The following is a 23,493-nucleotide window of genomic DNA, read 5'->3' on the forward strand; positions in this document are numbered from 1 at the left end:
TAGTGAACATCCACTATATGTATTCATCCAACGAAACTCTATTGCATATTTATCATGGGCTACATTGTATTAGATAGTGAGAATATAGCTGTTTTAGATAACTCATGGTAGAGTTCAGGCAAGTACATCAGCAATAACAGGTGTTTTGATATGGCAGTATACGAGTGCAAAGAAGACTATATAAGCCATCCTGGGTGACAATAAGGGGTTGGGGAGACTTCCTAGTGGGGGTTAACTGGTAGGCACTCAGATGCAAAGATGGTTGCCTCCAAAAGTTTACAATTAAGTTGGTATTTTGGTGTTTAGAAGATGCCTCAATGGTGCTATGCTACGTTAGTTTTTTATGGTGCACTGTTTTCTTAGCTATGACATGATCTCTATGCATTACTTTTCAAACTAGTCTGGACTCCAATCCTGCAATTTAGAAAAATTTCCAGGAGTCTGGAATGGAGATGGTCCCAAATCTGAACATTGGTAGGAAACCAGGTGAGTGAGGAATCCTCCTAGACTTCCAGGAGGATAAGATTGATAAGTTTCTATGTACTTATCAATAGAAACACTTGTTTTGGGCCAGGTATGGTGGTTCATGCCTATAATCCTAGCATTTTGGAAGGCCAAAGTGGTTGGATCACTTGAGGTCAGGAGTTCGAGACCAGCCTGGCCAACATGGTGAAACCATGTTTCTACTAAAAATACAAAAATTAGCCGGGTGTGGTGGCATGTGCCTGTAATCCCAGCTACTCTGGAAGCTGAGGCAGGAGAATTGCTTCAACCCTGGAGGTGGGGGTTGCAGTGAACTGAGATCATGCCATTGCACTTCAGCCTGGTTGACAGAGTGAGACTCCATCTCAAAATAATAATAATAATAATAATAATAATAATAATAATAATAAAGAGACACTTGTTAAGACAAATACTGGGTGTGATGGAGAAAGAAGGAGTTTGGAGATGTGGAGGATGGACCACTGTGATATTGGTTCCTCTAAGGAGCTCCTGAGCTTTAGGACAAGGAGAAAGAAAGAGATTTATGGGTGTATACTATGATGCACAGGAAAGCATGGATTTTAGTGCTTTGAGAAACATTGAGACCCTGGAGTCAGTAAGTTAACTACTCCCTCTTTTCCCCCTACTCACTCTAACCCTGCTTATTGGTTCTGAATTATGTTACTTTACCTTACTCCTTATTTTAATATTAATTTAATTAATTTTTTTTTAATGCAGAGTCTCACTCTGTTGCCCAAGCTGGAGTGCAGTGGCGTGACCAGAGCTCCCTGCAGCCTTGAACTCCAGGGCTCAAGTGATTCTCCCACCTCAGCCTCCCAAGTAACTAGGACTACAGGCATGCTCCACCGTGCCCAGCTAATTTTTGTATTTTGTGTGTGTGTGGAGACGGGGTCTCGCTATGTTGCTCAGGCTGGCCTCAAGCTCCCAGGCTCAAGCGATCTTCCCACTTCGGCCTCCCAAAGTGCTAGGATTACAGGCATAAGCCACTAGCTCAGCCTCTTTATCTTACTTCTTCAAGGCATAAAATGATCTAGAAAAAAATGCACATAATGAGGATTTTGGAAGGAGCACGATAAATGAGTTCTGTTCATTAGGATGTCTTCATAATTAGGCCCTCCTCTGAGAATTAGAACTGCTAGGTTTTATTCCTTGTTCCTCCTCTGAAATTGATCTTCCTCTGTCTCAGTTTTCTTATCATTTTAGTAGGATGAGAATGCTTGTTACCCTCATGATTTAAAAAGGTGCCCTGAGGATTCATTTCCTACAGCTTCAGTAGTTGAGAAATCTAATTCTCAAGCAGGAAGCATGAGTATTATTCTCTTTGTGGTCCTTGAGAAACATTTATCGTCTGTTTGCTCTACCAAGAAGCCGAACTAACAGTGAGAAAAACTTGTCTTCTTAGTTTTAGAGAGCATCTCATCTGTGCAATTGGAAAAAGAAAACAGTTCCTAAATGTATAGCTTGGTCATTTGAGAATCTGTTCTTTGCAACTATGTAGTGGTGAACTTCACAGTATAGGAGAAGGACCTAAAGTTCATCTTAACAACACTTAAACTTAAAACTCAATGGGTAGCAATTAGGAGAAATTTAAAGCATACCCAAGAGGCTCCAAAAGTAAATATTTCTCTGGGCAGATGTGTTATAGCTGAATTAACTGGGTGTTTGTGCAACTGCAATGAATTGGAGAGATAACAGTCTTTATTGCCCGTAGATGTAGCCTGTGATTTCAAAATACAAGCGGTGTTAAATGTTCCCAGTAGAGGTTCAGGCAGTTTGCTAAGCAAACCGTTTCTGCTGCCAGGTTATAATCATACTGCCTTAGGTTATTTGTCCAATTCTAAGTAATGAGGTTCCCATCACCCTCCATTTGAGGTGCGTTTATCTTACAAGAACTTGGGTCAAATTGAACTTAAATTTAACTTGATCATATTCTCCGCTAAGAACCATTCGGAGAAAAGTGAAACACAAGATTCATTTCTCTTGTATTATTTCTTGTTTAAAGGTTTTGCAGGAGAAAAAAATCATCTCCCCTTTTAGGTTGATTGGGTAACTTTGGGTGATCACTCCAGTCTCTCACTTTAGCAAGTGAGAAAACTATAAAGAGGATGCTGCTGCCTGGATGTTCTGGTCTTTTGTTTTCATCCTGAGACTGTTGACAGGAGCAACCTTCTGTGAGATCCCTGCCAACATCTAATAATAGGAGAGGGTGGCAATGAGCATAGAGATGGAGGCCACAGAGATAAGAAAAAAGAAAGTATGGATGCTTTTAAAGCAGCGAGCAGCAAATATCTGTTCTGGCTTACAATAATTGTTGTTACGTCTACTGTAATATAATACATTTAACCAAAATGAAAACTATTCCAAATGGAAACTGGTTTAGTTTGGGCCCAGCAGAGGACAGGATAAGACAGTTATTCGCATGTGCTTGTCACCTATAATGCTTCAGGCTTCATGCTAGATGCTTTATATGTATGATCATAATTTATATTTCTAATAAGCACATACAGTTGGTCTTATTCCTCACCTAACAAATAAGGAAATAGAGTCTGCTCAGTGTCACACAGAAATCAAAATAGTAAAGTTTGGACTGAAATCCAGTCTGTCTGGTTCTGGTTATCTTAAAATACAGCTAAGCCCCTCATGATTCTCACTCAGAGGTAAGAAATGGCAGGTCTTATATCCAAAGGGCCACACCTGGAAACCTCCTGAAAGAGGTAAAATTACCTGGTGCTCGGCATGAAACCGTTCCATTTCAATACATTTTTGTTGAGTGAATCAAAGAATGAGATGAAATTTAAACTGGACTCTGAAATAAGTAAGATTGAGAAGAAGTGGATCTTAGTCAAAGTGAGATTGTTCAATTACGGGATGGCTGGAGAACTTATTATTGTGTATTATTTCTTATTCATAGCTATATATTTAGGCCTGAAAGAGGAGAGACTTTAATTGCTATTTCATTTTAGCTGAAAATACTTTCTATTTGAAATAGATTATTTAAAGTTATCTTATTTGTACTCTCTCATTTATATCCATTCTCTCAACTGGCACTTATTAAAGTACTAAGTACAGGCACAGTGCAAAGGAGAGTTAGAACTGGAAAGAAAGGCTGGGATTTGGTCATAATGTGCTCTGAATATCAGGTTGAGTTGGGACTTTAGGCTACTAAAGACACAGTTGTTGAAATGTCATGGATGATGGTAAATGGATGAGCTACGTGGTTAAACTAGGTTATTATTATCCCTGTTACAGGCGAGATACTGGGTCACAGAGTGCTTGTGTGACTTGCATAAGATCATAAAGTATCTAAGGCAGAAACTTAGATGTTTAGCCTTGTTCTCTGCGCTCTAGAGCTTTTTCCATTTTCTTTTGGTGCAGCCTCTCTTACCAAAAGCCACAAAGTCCTTTACCAAAAACAGTGACATGATAGAAGAAAAGAGATACAGAACTGCCCCATTTATACAGGAAGAATACACCTGGGTAAAAGGGATATGTAAGTAAGAGATCCTTGCCCGGAGGAGCAGAGAGTTGCTCTGATAGTCTCATTTGCAAGAGGCTAAAATGAACTCTGAGATTTGAATCCAGTCCATTGATACAAATGAGATTAGATATTTTAACCTTCACACTGACCTCTTTTGTCTGATGGCAGCAGTTACATCCATCTCCCTGGAATTTTCTGCCAGCAGGATTATCTTTTGTGCTCCTATAACAGAATACCTGAGAATAGGTAATTTATAAAGAAAAGAGCTTTATTTCTTGCAGCTTTGGAGGATGGAAAGTCCAAGGTCAAGAGGTTTGCATCTGATGAGGGCCTTCTTTGCTGTCTCATCCCATGGAAGAAAGCAGAAGGGTAAGAGAGCAAGAACTCACAGCCTCAAGACCTTTTGTAATGTTACTGATGGAAGGTCTTGACTGCTAATCGTCCAGGTTCTTGGTGTTTTGAACAAATAATTGGACAAAACACACAAACAATGCAATGACAGAATGAAGCAACAAAAGCACAGATTTATTGAAATGAAAGTACACTCCACAGAGTGGGAGTGGGCTCCAGCAAGTGGCTCAAGAGTGCTGGTTACAGAATTTTGTGGGGTTTAAATGCTTTCTAGAGGCTTCTCATTGGTTACTTGGTTACACCCTATGTAAATGAAGGAGTGGTCCCAACCAGACTGATTGACTGTGGGAGGTGACCAATCAGAGGCTGAAGTGAAGTTACAAAGTTCACTTTGTGACTTCAAAGTTAATTACAATTTGTAACTACAAATGTGTAACTACAAATCACCCTGTGCAAATGTCTGCTTGCAAGAGGGAAACAATCAGAAGCTGAAGTGAAATTAGAGTTACACCCTATGTACATGTTTGATTGGTTTTGGGAGGGGATCAATCAGAGGCTGAGGTGGAATTACAAAGTTACACCCTTTGCACATGAAGACTGGTTGCAAGAGGGGACCAATCAGAGGTACTTTTCATTTTTCATCTGGGAGGCAGTGCAAAGGGAATAGCCTCTTAGCCTTTGTTATTTGGGTGTGGAGAGGTGGAGTTTTCCTTTTGATTCAGTTCTAGGAACTCAGTGTGAATTGGCCTTAGGCTCTTGACCTCCAGACCCTATTCTCCTGCCTCATTAATTAGCATCAATCCATTCATGGAGGTGGAGCCCTCATGATCTAAACACTTCCCATTAGGCCTCCCAGTGCTGTTGCACTGGGGATTAAGTTTCCCACACATGCCTTTTGGGAGAAACTTTCAACTCATAGCAAGAATGCTGATCTTGAGGCATTGCTATGAGACCAAACTTCTAATAATGACTTTTTTTTAATAGTTGGCCCCTTAAGACTCCGAGTTTTTAAAGAAAACAGAGCTCTAAGGCTTTCTTAAATATATTCCAAGCTCTCCATGTTCAATTAATAATTTAATTGCTTAGTAATTTACATCTGGGTAATTATGTGAAATTATAGAAGTTAAATATACTTTTTTAACTTTTTAAAATTTGCACAAATTTATGTGGTACATGTGCAATTTTATTACATGCATAGATTGCATAGTGGTCAAATCATGGCTTTTAGGGTCTATCCATCACCTAAATAACATACATTGTATCCATTAACTAATTTTTCATTATCCTAGCTTTCTCATCACCCTTCTGAGTCTTCATTTTTTATCATTTCACTCTCTACATCCATGTGTACACATTTTTTAGCACTCATTTAATCGTGCAAACATGTGATATTTGACATTCTTTGGCTGGCTTGTTTCACTTAAGGTAATAACCTCCAGTTCCATCCATGTTGCTGCAAGAGACATGATTTCATTCCTTTTATGGCTGAATAGTATTCCATTGTGTATATATACATTTTCTTCATACATTCATCTGTTGATTCCTTAGGTTGATCCTATAGCTTTGTTATTGTGAGTAGTGCTACAATAAACATATGAGTGCAAGTATTTTTTTTGGTTTATTTATTTATTTATTTATTTATTTATTGGAAGATAACCAGTAGTGGGATTGCTAGATCAAATAGTAGTTCTATTTTTAGGTATTTGAGAATTCCCCATACTGTTTTCTATAATGGCTAAACTAATATACATTCCCTCCAGTAGCATTTATGAGTTCCCTTTTCTCCACGTCCTCATCAACACCTAGTATTTTTTGTTTTTTTAATAATAGCCATTCTAACTGAGGTAAGATAATATCTTACTGTGGTTTAAAATTGCACTTCTTTGGTGATTAATAATGTTGAGGCCAGGCACGGTGGCTCACGCCTGTAATCCCAGCACTTTGGGACTCCGAGGTGGGTGGATCATGAGGTCAGGAGATCAAGACCATCCTGGCTAACACGGTGAAACCCTGTCTCTACTAAAAATACAAAAAATTAGCCAGGCGTGGTGGCAAGCACCTGTAGTCCCAGCTACTTGGGAGGCTGAGGCAGGAGAATGGCATGAACCCGGGAGGCGGAGTTTGCAGTGAGCCGAGATTGTGCCACTACACTCCAGCCTGGGCGACAGAGCGAGACTCCGTCTCAAAAAAAAAAAAAAAAAAAAAAAAAAAAAGTTGAACGTTTTTTCAAATACCTGTTAGCCATTTGTATATTTTCTTTTGAAAAATGTCTATTCATGTCCTTTACTCAAGTTTTAATGGGATTTTTTGTTGCCATTGTTGAGTTTCTTGTATATTCTGAATATTTGTCCCTTGTTTGATAAATAGTTTGCAAGCAATTTTTCCCATTCAACAAGTTGTCCATTCACTCCATTTATTACTTATTTTGCTGTGCAGAAATTTTTTAGTGTGATTAAGTCTCATTTTTCTATTTTTGGTTTTTTTTTTCATCTATGCTTTTGAGATCTTGGCCATAAAATCTTTGCCTCAACCAATACCCAGAAGAGTTTTCTTTAGGTTTTCTTCTAGTATTTTTATAATTTCAGATCTTCCATTTAAGTCTTTACTCCATCTTGAGTTGATTTTAATATAGAGTGAGAAACAGTGGTCCAGTTTCATTCTGCATATGGCAATCCAATTTTCCCAACACCATTTATTTTCTGAAGAACCTATCCTTTCTCAATGTATGTTCTTGTCAACTTTGTCAAAGATAAGTTGGCAATAAACGTGTGACTTTATTTCTGGGTTCTCTATTCTGCTCCATTGATCTATGTGCCTATTTTTATACCAGTACCATGTGGTTTGGTTTACTATAACCTTGTAATATAATTTGAAGTTAGACAATATGATGCTTCCAGCTTTGTTCTTTTTGCTTAGGATTGCTTTAGCTTTTGGGGATCTTTGTTGGTTCCATATGAATTTTACGGCTTTTTTTCCTAAAAAATTAAAGGGACTTAATAACTATATAAGGGAAGGGCAAGGACCACATTGAGTACTTGTTGCATTGCAAGTGCTTGCAACACATCTCATCTCAATTCATATTCACTCTTCTTCCCATGAGGTAGATACAAACTTTTTTATTGTTTGGGTAAAAAAGCTTAAGCTCACAGAGTTTAAAATCACTTGCCCAAGGTCATTTAACTGGGCAGCAGGGAGGCTTGGTACTGAGCCTGGATCCTTCTGACTCCCATTCACTGTCCTTCTTGCTAGTTCCCTGATGGGAAACATCTAGAAACTTTTAGTGGTAGAGTCAAAAATGGTACTAAAAACATTCAATATGAAAATTCAAATAGGACAAAAAGCATGCAGAATATTTAAATGCAAGGACAGGAGGGCTTCAGCAATGTTTGGAAGTATTTTTTATATAGGCATTCATTCTTTCATTCAAGAGTCATTTAGTGAGGGCCTAGTATGTGCCACAGCACTCCTAGGTGCCATGTATATGACAATGCATACAAAAGATTGAGATGAAATGCCTTTTTGTGCCTTACATTCTAGAGAAGGAGCTAGACAATAGATAAGTGAACAAATATGCCCATAGGATGACTTCAGACAGATAGGGATGGATGAAAGTAACACAAAGCAGGGGAGACTTTAGGTGATGCAACCAGAGAAGGGAAGGATTCTCTTGGGAGGTGACGTTTGAACTGGGATCTGTTTGAAAAAGAAAGAATTAGCCATGCAGACATCTGGGTAAGAGAGGAGGAGAGGAGAAGGGTATTGCCAAAGGAAGGTCAAGGGCAAAGGCTTACGGCAGAAATGAGCTTTATGTGGTCAAGGAACACGAAGAATTTCAGGGCAGCTGGAACCTGGTAATAAATTTGCAATGCTTTGGTGAATTTAGTAGAATGTATTTGAGGTGTAAAGACTTTGCTTTCAGAAGAAAGAGGTTAGCAAGTGGGAGAGCTGGAAAAGCCCATAACCTAAGAGCAGAAGCCCTCAGAAGGAAGTAGCAGAAATCTAAATGGTGAAGGTGCTGCAGAGCTCTTAAGAGAAGCATGGCATTTGAATCCCTTTAGGGTCTCCTTCAGCTAATGGGACACCACATGACATTTAATTGGATTGCTCCTATAAGAGCTCAACAGCTTAAGACAGAAAACACTGCCAGCACATCAAATTTGCACTTCTCTGAAGCAGTATCAGTGTGGGAGGGAGGAGGAGGGGGGCCCAACCTCACTGGACAATGCAAAGCAAGCTTAGCTTCTTATCTGAAGATGCCTTTCCAGTGAATGAAAGAATGAGACAGAATAGAAATAAAGTGTGAAAATGGGGAAACCATCCCTGTGCACTTTCACATATTGTGGTTACATGGTGGAGTAATTATACAGAAATAGTGAAAGATAAAATTTAAAAAGGAGTCCTGTGTCTTTGTGGTTAAGAATAAGGATTCTGGAGTCAGACAACTTGAGTTTCAAATCTCTTCTCACCTACTCATTGCAAAACCTTAGGCAAGTTACACGGTCTTGCTAAGATTCAATCTCCTCAACTACAAAATGGGGGTAAGAATAGTATTTAGCAACTTATAGTAATTTAGAATTGTTATGAGGATTCAGTGAAATTTTGCATGTAAAGTACTCAGCATACTGCGTGCCACATAGGGAATACTCAGACAATTTAATTAGTTGTTAACTATGTCAGGGAAAAGCTGTGAGTGTTTAGAAGCATGTGATTATATGAGAAAGAGAAAAAATCATAAAGCAGTTCTGAGTGTTTTTGAGCAGGCGCATTACCTAATTGGAGCTAAGCATTGTATGAATGAATCTAAGTCACTGCTCCTAGCTGGGCCTTACTTTCCTCACCTGCAAAACATTGGATGCAGAGCCAACGTAATAATCGCTGTCACTCATGTTGGTTCAGCCTTGACAATCTACCATTTGGGAAGTTAATCACAAATACTTGGCATTCAGTTGCGAACTGAAACTAGGGTGATCAACCGTCTTAGTTTCCTCGATATTGAGGGATTTCTTGGGAAGTAGTACTGAAACTTTTCATGCTAAAACCAGAACAGTCTTGGGCAAACGGGGTTGGTTGGTCACCCAACAAATGTGTTCTGAGAGGAGGACAAGGGAATGGGGAGGAAGTGCTATTTAAATGGTATCTGGGCCAGATGCGGTGGCTCAGGCCTGTAATCCTAGCACTTTGGGAAGCCAAGGTGGGCAGATCACCTGAGGTCAGGAGTTTGAGACCAGCCTGGCCAACATGGCAAAACCCAGTCTCTACTAAAAATGCAAAAATTAGCCAGGCATGGTGGTGCATGCCTCTAATCCCAGCTACTTGGGAGGCCAAGGCAGGAGAATTGCTTGAACCCAGGAGGCGGAGGTTGCAGTGAGCTGAGATCACGCCATTGTACTCCAGCCTGGGTGACACAGCAAGACTCTAAAAAAAAAAAAAAAAAAAAAGTGGTATCTGACTGGCACTCTCCAGCATTTCCTGCCTGTTTTATTGTGAGGGTTATTTACTTGCTTTCTAATGTGGTCTTGGTCCCTTTATTCTGAGGATGACAGGAATGGAGTGGGGACTTTTCCCATTGTTGCCCACAATGCTGTTTCATAATGTATGAAGACACTTCCACACTGAAAGTTAAGAGAGCTGACTGATTGCATGCCCCTAAAGGAAAGGATATTTCCTTTCTTCCATTTCCAACAATATGTAAAACAAAATTCTAGGGTTTCCCCTAAGGTCTCCTGAGGTAACTTGGGGTTGGGACCAGGGTTCTTCTTCCCTGTATGATTTTCCTTTCCCATCAGAGTATGGTAAAAGGTACTCCTTGTCTAACTGGAAAACTTCTACTCATCCCAACCCAAGAGATCCCTTCCTGGGAAGCCTTTTCTTGCACCCCCAGCTGTTGTTAAGGCTTCACCCCTCTGTCCCCCATGTTAACTTTTTGCATAATTTCACCCGATCCTCTAACCACATGTCTCTATTTATTCAATTCCCATTTCCCCTTATTCTCAGCATCCGTTGAAAGCCAACCGCCCCAGTGCCTAGCCAGTGGTAGGGCTGGCATTGTAGTACACATGATATTTTAAAACCTAAGCCCAAAATGGCCCATGAGACTGTGGAATGCAGCTTCAGTTCGTTAATACAGAAACCTTCCAACAACTTTCTTTTTCCTGGAAAACATGAAATACATTAATATAATTTCAAACCTTAGTTGAACTAGCTAGTCCAAGATTTTCTAGTGCCAAGGCATTAATGTGATTCAAAAGAATTAAAATCACAACAAAATTAAATAATCTTGTTGAGTGGATGCTAAACCCGGCACGAGTTCCATGACATGTAGCATCGACATGTACAAGTACTAATTATCCACTAATTACAACCACAGTAGCATTGAGCTGGTTTTCCCTAAGAATGAAGGACTGACACAGAGCTGTGAATGGTTTAAAAATCCACTCTCAGGCTCAATGCACAGCCATTTGTTCAGAAGATACTGAATTTTTCAGAGTGTGAACAAAGAAGATGAAAATGTCTTTTAATCTGGGTGGCATGTTCATTTGACTAGTTGGTTTTTAAATGGGTACCTCTTGTGTACCCACCCATTACAAACCCTTAGTCCCAAAGAAATACGGCTAAATGGCTGAAAATGTAGAAGAAACATTTTGCACCTATTCTCCTGGGACCATTGCTGAACTGCATGGGTGGAATGGAGATCAATCTTGGGATGAAAAGTAAAGGTGAAAGGAAAGAAAGTCCCGGGACCCTGGACATGAGTGCCCAGCAGACCCACTGCCAGTTGCAGCTCTTAATTTTAAATTTGCCATGGGGTGTGCACATTTCAGGTCTGCCACCACTGTTCTTGTTTCTGAAACAGGAGGAAAATCTGAACAACCTTCTTCCACTTCTACCAAGGGAACCAGTAAAGCCAAGCAAATACTGTAATTACAGTATACCAGTTCAGGGCACAAATTTAGGAGTCGAACAGATCTAGCTACTTAGTGATGTAACACTCAACAAATGATATGTAGTTATATTTATCCTGTGGATAACTATGGAATAAACAAGCTAGATATAGATGCTTATGGCAGTCTTTGGTGCTTCCTGCCTCTCCCCACACCCCCATACTAGCCCCTATCCCATAGAGCCGGTATTTGCAGCTATCTGATTCTTCCTGACTCTTTCAATGATTCTCTCATTTGATTTGCATTTCTTTTTCTTTTCTGAACAAGAAACTAAAATGCCACCTAGCTCATCTTTTCTATAAGAGATGGATGATATATGCCTTTAGCACATTTCTTGCTAGATTCTTAGTAGAGTTTTGGAAGGATTAATTCATCAAACTCCAGCCAGGGAGTGTGATCCTACAGGGCGCTTTGTCTTATCCTCCATCTTGATATGTATCGTGGGGTGCTTGGTGGACCTACAGAAATCAGAGACTGACTATTTTTTGTAACCTCTCCTTTCCTTTTTTAAAATGTTTTTTGAGAAATGAAACATGGGCTGAGCCCTCTCTGATAGGTTATCAATCCCTACTTATACATGACAGATTCTTGTTTAAATAACATAATTTAGTTAAACAAAAAGTAAAAACAAAAGAGGAATAAAATACATATGAAAAAGAATCAAGATAAACTCATTAGCACTGGCAATCTGCCATTTCCCTCCATTAACCTCAATTAACCAAACAGACTGCAGACTCTGACATGACACCAAAAAACATGGCTTTTTATGAACCTGTAACATTTTATGTTAAAAACCCATAGCAATAATCATCGCAGCACATAATTCGTTCTGAATTTGGAAACTTTTCCCAAAAAGTCTTTACAAGCCATAATGTAAATGCTAAATGAATATTCCCATATGTATAGACCATTACCTGCTTTGGATGGAAGCATGTGTGTGTGTGCACACGCGTACATACACATTTCATTATTATATATTTATTTGATTGTGTTTACTATATATTATATATTTAATTATATATTATTATTATTATAGTTTATTTAGTCAATAGACCAATATTTATTGATGCCCTTCATATGCCAGGCCCTGTGCTAAGCACAAAAGATACAATGAGTAGCCTGGGCTCTTAAAAGGCATTCCTTTAATGAACATTAAGTGAATAAAAATATGGTTGCCCTGGAGAAGCCACAGTCTATTGACAGAAAAAAACATGTAAACAGAATACAAAATGGTATAAAGGAATTGTTTATGAAGTCCCCTGCTAAAGAGCAGAGGGAAAATACAAGGCTTCTTCCCTGACTTATTCAGCATTTCTTCCAAGGAGTTATAAAGCAGTTATAAATAATACTAATCTCTCCTTTGTTTCCACTTAAGTTTATATGGGAAAAATATCGTATGTTACCCCTAGTGATGAAGAGATTATTTGCTCCTCCATAAAATGATTGCTGTGTTACAGAGGAAGAAACTGAGGTGCACATTTTTAAAGACTTGCCCAAAGTTGTATTGGTAAATGATTAAGCACAAATTGTATCATTCTTATGAGAGATGGTACTTCCTCCCTGAGAACAGAAAGACAGTGAAATGCCACTGATTCAGACTCTGAGGAGCACGTTGTAGCAGCTGAAAATGTGGATTTCTAGAATATTTCAGGAAACACATATTTACTGCTCTCAAATAAACACATAAGGTTAATGCTAATATTAGCATAGTGTTGCCAAACAAAAGACCTGCTTGGACAGATTCTAATGAATAGTTACATAGGCTGTTTGCAATTACAACATCAAAATGGTGGTTGTTAAAATTGAAGTGCTCTGCAAATGGTTTATCTTGAGTACAATAAATATTCCCCTGAGACCTCTTCATCCTGTTAATTTACCTAGGTAGTGCAAAGGTAAACTCCAACCAGCTTTGGAACTGTTATATATTCTCAGACAGGTGAAATGAAAACTAATGGGGTTTTACAATGTAAATATAAATTTAAGACAAAAGGGCAAGTTTGAATTAAGTGAAAATTAACTGGAAAATATGTGGGTTTTTTAAAAAAAAAAAAGCATTATCAGTCTTCTGACAGCATTCAAAGCTTTCCATACGAGTGATATTTTTTCCAGATTTTTAAAATTGAGTTTCAAAACATCACTCCTACCTAAGGGGTCTTGTATAAATTATAGAGCAAAGATGATCTTAAAGGATTGCATGCCTACAAAGCACACATGCATTTTCAAGACTTTGCACATTCTCTGAGTAATTTGCACTTTATCCATCCTCCTGATTTTATCTGTCAGATGAAAACAGATGTAGAAACAAATCATTTACAGTGACATGATTTCTAAGGGGAGTGCAGTGGCTGTTTTCACACCTCAAGTGTGTCAGGAATTACAGAACTTTAGAGTGTTCATCTGAACAAAAAGAAACTTCAACTTTTAGTTTCCTGGTTATTAAATTTTCAGACATTTTGGGGGTTGAACAATCCAGATACAATAAGGTTTTCCTTTTTAATATAGGCTAGAAATAGCACCCCAGGGCTATTAGGGTTTTTAATAAAAATAAAATATAATACACTGCTTTTTGTAGATACTGTGTCTGCTTTTTAAACAGCATCTGAGTACAAGCCACTGTGCCAAGCACCTCAGCTTTATTGTTTCTAACCGAGCCTCTGAGGAACCTAGTATTGTCCCCATTTCAGAGATGACAAGACTGCGATCAGAGAAGTTATGTAAGTTTCCTTGTCCATACAGCTAAAAAATAGCAGAGCCAGGACTTAGACCCAAGTTTACCGTTTTTGTTAAGTTTCTGTCTCGTTAATCTTAAATGGAGATTGGACATTTTGACTTTTCACAACTTCTCTGTCAGATTCTTATTAAACATTAAAGGCCCAGTACAAACACAGCTCATTCCTTTATCTTTTCTGATTGTACAATTCAGCATTAATCTTTCCTTCTTAGGGACACTCAAAGTTGTCTAGGGTGTGTGTTAGATCTTGCCTTGTACTGTAGTGATTCTTATATGTGTCTACCTCTCTCACTGGATTGTTAGTTTGATGAAGGAAAATATAGAGACTTATTGTTGTATCTTTTTATCTTTTGCCTTGTGTCCAAATGTGTTTTTGTGGGGAAGAGAAAGCATCTGTATGGAGGTGGTGTTCCACCTCTGCTAGGGAGATCTTGGTGGCCAGATGGGGCTAGGCAGTGTGTAACGCTATAGGCGGTAAAAGAAAGTATGCCTGAATGCAGAAGTGAAATTGTAGCTGATGGAAGCCAGTATAGTATGGGAAGGCAGGGCTTCCTGTCTTCCTTGCTAGGCATGCCTAGCATGCCTCAGATCTAAAGTCAAAACAGGCTGGGCAAGGTGACTCACACGTAGAATCCCAGCACTTTGGGAGGCTGAGGCCAGAGGCTCACCTTGAGGCCAGGAATTTGAGACCAGGAATTAGAGACCACATCTCTACCAAAAAAAAAAAAAATTTTTTTTTAACTAGCTGGGGATGATGGTGCACCAGTAGTCTCAGCTACTTGGGAGGCTGAGTGAGGAGTATTGCCTGAGCCCAGGAATTTCAGCCTGTAGAGCTATGATCATGCCACTGCACTCAGCCTGGATGACACAGCGAGACCCTGTCTTTAAATATTAATTAATTAATTAATTAATAAGTAAAGTCAAAACAAACATGGTAACCACATAGTTTAGTCCTTTGCTGGAAGGATTCGGATCAGAACGTTGTGGAATTCAGATGATGACATACGGGAGGCTGTTCCTGGTGCCTCTATTTTATTGTCCTGTAAATTATTTTATTTCATAAAGTTGAGTGTTGTTCATGTTAGAAAAACTAGATATTTAGATAAGCCAATAAAAGTAATTACTATAACCCCATCATCCAGAAGATAACAACTAGATATACAGTCATTCTCACCCCTAGCTGAACATTAGAATCACCTAGGAGAATTTTTTAAAAATACCTATGCCTAGGCTTCACCACATACCAAATAATTCATAATCTCTGGGTGTGGGACCCTGACGTGAGTATTTTTTAAAACTCCCCAGGTGATTCCAGGGCACAGCCAAGTTTGAAAACCAACCATGGTCTAGAGCCAGTCATCTTAAAATTCTTGTGCATACATTATCTAGGTCTGGGGGGAGCCTACAAGTCTGCATTTCTAACCAGCTCCCAAGTAGCACTCATGATGCTAATGCATGCTATGCTTCAAGTAGCAAGAGTATTATATATTATCCTCTCAAAAAAATGTAACCATGCATGGATAAAGGGATTTTTTAAATCAGTAAGTCTTTGAACAGGTTACTTATACTGTAAGCCTCAATTTCCTTATCTGTCAGATGACAGAGTGAGTATTAAATGTTTTAGAACTTTTGCTGCCCAAATATTTAGGTGGGAAGGAAGCAAAGTTAAACCATTGAACACATATGATACTCCACACACTGTTCTTAGAGCTGATAATAAGAATAGTATTATTTGGGCATGTAGTATGTGCCAGGAACCATGCTAAGCATTTTTAATTATTTAATTTAGTAAGCTTCATTTTATAGATGAGGAAGCTAAGTAAACTGCCCAAGGACATGCAGCTGCCTAGAGGTAGAACTGGGATGGGAAACCAGGCAGTCTGATGCCAGAGCCTGAGTACTGCTAGCCAGTATACTACAATGCTTCCTGGACTAGATAATCTCTAGGATTCATCTATATAGTGGAATTTAGATTGCCAGTCACTTATGCTTCTTTATTTTGATTATCCAATATTCAGAATTATGAAAAAAATCTTGGCAGAAAGGGAAAGGGGGAGAAGTGTGCCATATTGCACGTCTAAGCATGCACATCAGTGGTATGTAAATAGCACCTAAAGATGGCATCATTTCATACGACATCCTTAGTATTGGTTCGCCATCTGTGGCTTAATTTCTCTGAAGAAATCCAATATGGCATTCAAGGTTTAACTTAATAGCCTAGAGACTTCTTCAGGTGCATAAGTGCATCCTCATCTAGGCAGAATCGGAAGGCAGAACCGGAGGGCTCTGTGCAGTTGGGAGGAAGAACCATGAAGACTAGTGATGAGGAGAGGAATTGATGGAAGAACAGATGGGAGTGGGAAGTATCCAGGTATTCTGGTAAAATTAGGCATGTACACAGCATCTCTGGTTCTAACTGTATGAGTGTGTGCACATGCATGCATGCATTTGTGCATGAGGATGGCAAGACCACTGGGTACAGGAGAGGATTATACAGAGGAGGAGGACTTTGAAAGTATTGTCTACCATACAAGATCATCTTCACTACTCCCTTCCTTGTTGGCCCCACCTTACCCTTCACTCTGATGACAAGTGGACTTGACCCAAATGCTTCTAATCAATCTAGTATAGCAATAGAGTTAGGAAGCAGGGCTTGCCTGAACCTTACAACTCTCCCTCCAGGCTGTGGGCAACTCCATCTGTCAACTAGGCCTGAAGGGAAGTTGCCAGGTCTGTGCCAGCCTCTACAGTTTTCCTCTGCAGGATGGCTTGTTCCCTTTGCTACCTGTAGCGGCTACAGAATCCTGAATCCAAAGGGAAAATATTTCTGGCAGAAAAATACTGCCTGGGGTTTCCCTGCTGCTAAGGCAGAATTCAGAAATGCCATCCATTGGCTTGCAAAGAAAGAAATGAAATGTATCTGTTACAGAAAACCAACAGCCATAAACCATGTTTGACCCACAGCATCTTCATACTTTGGTTTAAAATGTACCCTCACTTTTACAGTTTTAAAGCTTCTATTAGCATCTCAGAAATCTCTATTTATGAAGAGAAGTCCAACTTGCAGGCTTAAGCTCCATGGGTGATTTCCCCTTCAACTTTTCTTAAGAAAATTTAATAGCAGCACCATGTGCTCAATTGAGCAATTCCAAGTCTTTACAAACCTGATGAAACAACCCTTACTTAAGAAGCATATCTCGTGGGGGTAGTTTCCAGAATCCTTTTTTTAACCCCCTTATAACTGATGTTGTAGCTCTTGTATATATATTTTTTTCTTTCTGGTATTTTTTCTTTTCAAATAAATATCATCCAGTCTGAGAATACATATTACTTGGTTGTTTATTTTTTAAGGAAATGTGATACAACTCTTCTCTCCAACTTTAATTTTTCCTCTACTCCTGAAAGTTGAATTTACTATGCATGCATTTCATTTCTCTCCAAATTAAGTGCACAGCCTGATGTCCATATGTAAATACTGCAGGGAATATTTTAATGCTTCTTAATGGGCTGAAGGGAAAGAGGTGGAAATAGGGGTTCTAGAAGTCAGAATCTTATAGAAGACATCATAAATGTGGGAATAACCAGTGTGTGTATTTTCCCTATTTAAAAGCACGTACTTAACTGATATTTTGACTTTCCTCCTTTTGAGAAATATGCATAGGATGTTTAATTTCATGTCAATTCTGTGGATAAATAAAAACTATAACACAGCATGTATTGTTCCCGATTGGGTGACCCACCCAGGTCCTGCACTGCCGGGCACAGAACCATGGAGAAGAAAGTGTGCTCAGGGAATAAAGCAGGGAAGGAAGAAGACTAATGATCTTCTTGTAATATTCCTTATATTACTGTACATTCTTCACACTGAAAAGATGCATTAGGACTTTCCTAGATGAAGAAACTGAGGCCTAGAGAAGGAATATGATTTCCTGTGATCTTATGACCAGTTACTGACAGAGCCGATTCTGGTACCCAGGTCTCCTGGCCCCTAGACAGATGACTTTGCCAATGCTCCACATCTTCTGCTAGGGAGATAAAAAGGAAACACTGAAGAAGCTCCAGAGTTAGTTTTATTTTTGGTTTACGAGTTTTCTTTTTTTTTTTAAAGAAAGAGTCCTCTCTCTCTCACCCAGGCTGTAGTGCAGTGACGTAATCATAGCTCAATGTAACCTCAAACTCCTGGGCTCAAGCCATCCTCCCACTTCAGCCTCCCAAGTAGCTGGAACTATAGGTGCCTGTCTAATTATTATTATTAAAGAGATAGGGTCTTACCATGTTACCCAGGCTGGTCTCATACTCCTGGCCTCAAGCAATCCTCCTGCCTTGGCCTCTCAAAGCATTGGGATTATAGGCATAAGACACCACACCTGGCCAAGAGTTGCTGGGTTTGAATTGTGGTATAGTCATAAATCACAAATTAACCTCGGGCAAGTTTATTTAACTGTTTCCTCCTGCAAATGGAGTCAAAATAATTCCTATTTCTCTGAAATTTCAGAGTTAGAGGAAAAATTAAAGTTGTGGTAAAGACATGCATTAGGTCTGTTTTTTAAAAAAGCAACCATGTAATGTATATTCTTAGACTATATGATATCTGAACTATTGTGAGATAAAATGAGATTATGTATATCAACTGTTTAATATGGTGCCTGGCACATATTCAGTACTCAATAAATATTGGATACAGCTATATTATTATTATCCTATTTTTCTCCCTAAATTAGGTAGAAATCAGGATGGGAGAGAACAATGGAATGGCCACAAATCCTTTGTGCATAAGATTAAAGATTAAAAATATTTAATCAGCTGCTGAAAAAAATTTTTAAAAGGCTATCAGGAATTGCTCTGATGACCTCCAAAAAACAGGAAAACATTAAAGTTATTCAAAGGATGGAGGAGAGCATTCAGACAGCTTTAACACCCATGCATTGGAACCATTATGGCCACTCTGTATAATAAAATAACATTGAGAGTTCTGGAAGACTACATCCACATCACCTTCATTCAGATAAATTTTGCTTGGTACCTACAATGTGCCAGTTTCTGTGTTAAACACCAGGAATACAACATGAATAAGATTTATTCACCACTCTTTTGCTTGTGCCCTATTAGGGAAGACTGACTGTTTGGAAAATAATTAGAGCAAAATGTTGTGTGCTGCAACAGTAGTATTTTATTCAAAAAATTGAGGAGGCATTGATCTAAGTTGTGGGCTTAGTTGTGTTTAAAGACCCAAAGCCTTTGCCTTTTGCAGCTGTAGTCTAGATGGAGATTCAGATGATAAATGAATTAATTACATGCAACATGCCAGGTAAGGAAAGGTCCGAGAGGGCTTCACGTAGAAAGTAACAACTCAACTGTCTGAAAGGATGGTGAAGAGTTTGCCAGATAGCTGGGTACAGACATGAAGAAGTGAGAAGCATAGGGGATGGGATGTGAAGAACACAGAGGAAAGAATTAATTGTCGCTCACAAAGCTGATAATTCTAGTTGTATTTTTAAAATACCAAACCCAGCTTCCAACAGTCTTGGAGAATTATGCTGAAACAGCTAAGACCTGCATTGCTTCAAGTAGCACTTAAAGAAAATGTGAATGTCATGGCAGCAGATTACACAGCTGCGACCCAGGACACCCACAGGCAGAAAAATCAGGGAAAAGAAGTCATCCTTACAAGTATCACTTCTCTGACCATAACTACTTAGAACATTTTGAATTCTGTTTCGAACAGGCAGCCACATTTTCATGCTCAGGCTGTTTCTCAGAGAGAGGTCATTAGATTCTTCCATCTCCATAACAAAAAATCAAAAGCAGCCATTTTTAAAGTAATTGCACAGTTCCAGCCATATGTCTCCCCCGCCTCCTTATTGAGTATCATTCACTTAGGACTGGCATACTTCCCCTCCTAAATTGGAGGTTTGCATATGTAATTATATCAAATGATGTGTTTGTTTATATCTCCAAACCACATTCAAAAGCTTGCCTATGATTTATCTTTGAAATTCAATTTCATCATGTCAGTCCCCAATTTACTGTGCCCAGTGGGTCTACAGTTACATGTGTAATGCACACACCTCTCTCGTACAGATTACAGAATGGGGTTGCCTTCCCCAGTGATGAGTCAGAGTGGTTGAGGAGGGAGGTTGCTCTGTTTTGTCTTGTTCTCTATTCTCTGTATTTTGTCTTGTTCTCTATTGTCTTGTTGTCTTATTCTCTATTTGTTCCAAATGCATTCAGCTACAACAAAGTTATTATAAATGAAGAGGTAGCACTGGTCATTTTAACTAATTCCTCTGGGCCAGGAAGGATGGCTCACTGCATTCTTTTCTGACTGTAAAAAATGGCAGTGCTGCTGAGGTACCATAGCTCATCGTAAGTAGGTACTTTGAGCAGGAGGAAAGCTTTTACACCTTAGTGGTTTAGCTGACCCTGGCTTGATAAAAAGATTTATTTTATCAAGATTTTGATAACAAGGTGTATTTATTTATTTTCAACTGCAAATAACTACCAGTTGTTGCTGTAACCGTAAAATTTCAATGTTTCCATGTTCCAGATTCCCATGGACAAGCCCAATCAGCTCTATTCATTTCAACCCTTCTTCATGCCTGAGGCCTAAACTAACTAACCTATTCATTCATTCATTCATTCATGTAAATATTTTTAAGAGCCTACCTTTTCCAAACATAAAAGACTTATTAAAACCTTAAAGTCAGGGTTTATGATTTTCTAGTGATTTTTCTAACAGCTTTATTAGCATATAATTTACATGCAATAAACTTCACCTATTCAAAGGATACAATTTAATTGTTTTCAGAATATTTACAGAATTATGCAACCATCACCATAGTCTGTAATTTTAGAACATTTTCATCCCTTCAAAAAGAAACCTTGTACCCATTAGCAGACACTCCCTATCCCCATACCACCTCATCTGATTTCCTACCGATTTCCACTTTTAAGTTACATTTTATTTCTTGCCTTTTATTTCATATCTGTGAAAATAAAGGTGGTAGAAGCCAAGAGAACTGTAACCTGCAGAGGCTTTCCTGTGTCTTTTTACTCCAGGAACAGAAACTGCTTGTCTTCCTCACAGCTCCAAGTTCACTGTTGTGTATGTTGTTTCAGACTTTTCAGGAAGCCTGTCTCTCTCTGTTGGCTGATCAATATGTGAGAAACACATCCAGGTGAAGGTATGAAGGTGAAGGGGACCCTGCAGCTCTCCCAGTTACATGTAGGCATTGTGAAAACAAGTGAATGTCCTAAAGAATCGCCCTGAGAATCATCAGGAGAGGAAGCTGACCTCTTCCCTGTGCACAGCCACACCACAATGGGCTGTGGCCATGTGACCCTGGGCAAGGAGCACCTGTGATGATAGAGAGTCCCCAGGGGAACAGAGGGCAAAGGGGTCCTGGTCTTTTGTGGCCGGAAGAGCAGCAGGGTGAAGGCCAACAGCCCTTTGACTCATTTATAGCCTCAATATAACAAGCATGTCTCATTCCTATTGTGGACTCTAATAGAGGAGCCCCCACACAGGAGAGGGGAGGCTCCATGAAAGCTTCCCCTGCCTTGTGAGAAGAGAGTTACTCCCCACTTTGAAAGAGCCTCTGTGACATATGACCTTGTCCAATAGAATGGCCCAAAAATGAAGGTGTCAGATATGTGTGTTAGACATCCACTGGGGTGACCACACAGACCCTCTGTCAATGTGACTCAGAGCGATGTGCTGCCCTTTATTCCTCTCCTCACCTCCCCACAGCAGGCACTCACAGGCTATCTCCATCACCCCACCCCACACCCACACCCACTGAGCCCAATGCTCTGATCTAGACGCTAGAGCAGCTCAGTGTATTTCATTCTTGGGCATGTCTGGTCAGAAGAAGTAAGGTCAATAAAAAGTCACAGTGAGATTCAGTGAAAGATAGTGGAATTGGATAGTACTTTACTCTTAGAATCAGAGGACCGTCACAGGCCTCACCCCAAGAGATTCTGATACAGTAAATGAGGGATGGAGCAGGGAGACAAAAATCCATGTTTTTTATGTTTCCCTGGTGATTCCAATGGTCAGCTAAGGAAGGAAAGTTACTCATCCTCCTTGACCTTCTTGGTGGCAGTCTTTCCTCCTTAATCTCAGACAGTAGCTCTTTACATCCAAGAGTGCCTAGTATTGCTCATTCACACAGAGGAACTCTGCAAACTTTATGAGTACACATGTCACACAAGCCTTTCCCACCCACAAATACACCCTCCACACACAAAACAATACCCTCCTAAACAAACACATTCCAAGTCTGTAGCAAAACTGAAGAATAGAATACAGCAGATCTCTTCCAGAGCAACTTTTCATTAACTAAACATTAATGAGTTCCTATTCTTTGTTCTAGGTGAGGAACTAGGTAGGCATCAGAGTTTCCGAATCAAAAGACAGGCCCGTCCCATGAAGTAACTCTGTCAATTTGTCTAGCGAGGAAATACTGACATGTGAACAAAGGATTCTAGTATAAGGCAGAGATCAATAATGGAGAGCACTGGTTATATGAGGGCAGAGCAGATGGCCACCTAACCCTGTTAAACAGGGTCAGCAAAGGCTAACATCTGAGCTAAACTTAAAAAATCTAGCTCAGTGTAGTAACGTACAGCTTGGGTGAATATAGTTAATAATAGTGTATTGTACATTTCAAAATTGCTAATAAATTTCAAATGTCCTCACCACAAAAAAATGATAAGTATTGTAGGTGATGGATATGTTAATTCACTTGATTTAATTATTTCACATGGCATGCTTGAATCATAAGCTCATTTTTTACTATATATATATATATACCATGTATATATATATATATATATACCATGTATATATATATATATACCATGTATATATATATATATATATATACCATGTATATATATATATATATATATATATATACCTACAACTTGTCAGTTTACAATAAAAAAGATAAAGAAAAAAATCTGTGGGGCACATTCCAGAATGAATTCATGGAAAGTTAGGTCATTTATACACTGGAAACACAGGTTTTCCTCCTGTGGGCAGTGTGGAGGTGGAGAGGAGGGGCTAGCTTATAAACAGCCATGTTACTCTGAGTGGGATATTATTCTGAAGGCCGTGGGAAGCCATTTAATTTCCTGTGGTATCTTCTTGGCTTTCTCTAAAATCTCTGTGCTCCCACCCACCACTTCTGTATAAGACAGAAGCTTGAGGTCAAGAGCTCTTTCACAGCCCCTGGAAATACTTTTCCACATTGCACCTACCTCACCAGCACTGGGAGCACGCTTTTCATATGATTTTTCTCTGTTCCTCCATTGTCCATCAGCATATACCAGGAAAACAGCCCACACCATATTCTCTTTAGGGACATTGTGGAATCAAGAAATGGAACATAAATTTGACCTCCTAATTGCCATTTGACAAAAGGAATAATAAAACCTGCAAAAGACAAATTGGTGCAATAAGCTGAGAGGCCTTGAAGGTTTTG

The 23,493-nt window shown here is 39.2% G+C and overlaps 1 protein-coding gene across 6 annotated transcripts in view; it reads left to right on the plus strand.

The window, feature by feature from the left end:
* The window catches only part of FAT3 (FAT atypical cadherin 3), a 677,141-nt gene that overhangs the window by 452,318 nt on the left and 201,330 nt on the right, over nt 1–23,493 (plus strand). The gene's annotated exons all lie outside the window — the stretch shown is intronic.

Source organism: Pan troglodytes, chromosome 9 (assembly GCF_028858775.2).
Source record: "Pan troglodytes isolate AG18354 chromosome 9, NHGRI_mPanTro3-v2.0_pri, whole genome shotgun sequence".
NCBI classification, from domain to species: Eukaryota; Metazoa; Chordata; class Mammalia; order Primates; family Hominidae; genus Pan; species Pan troglodytes.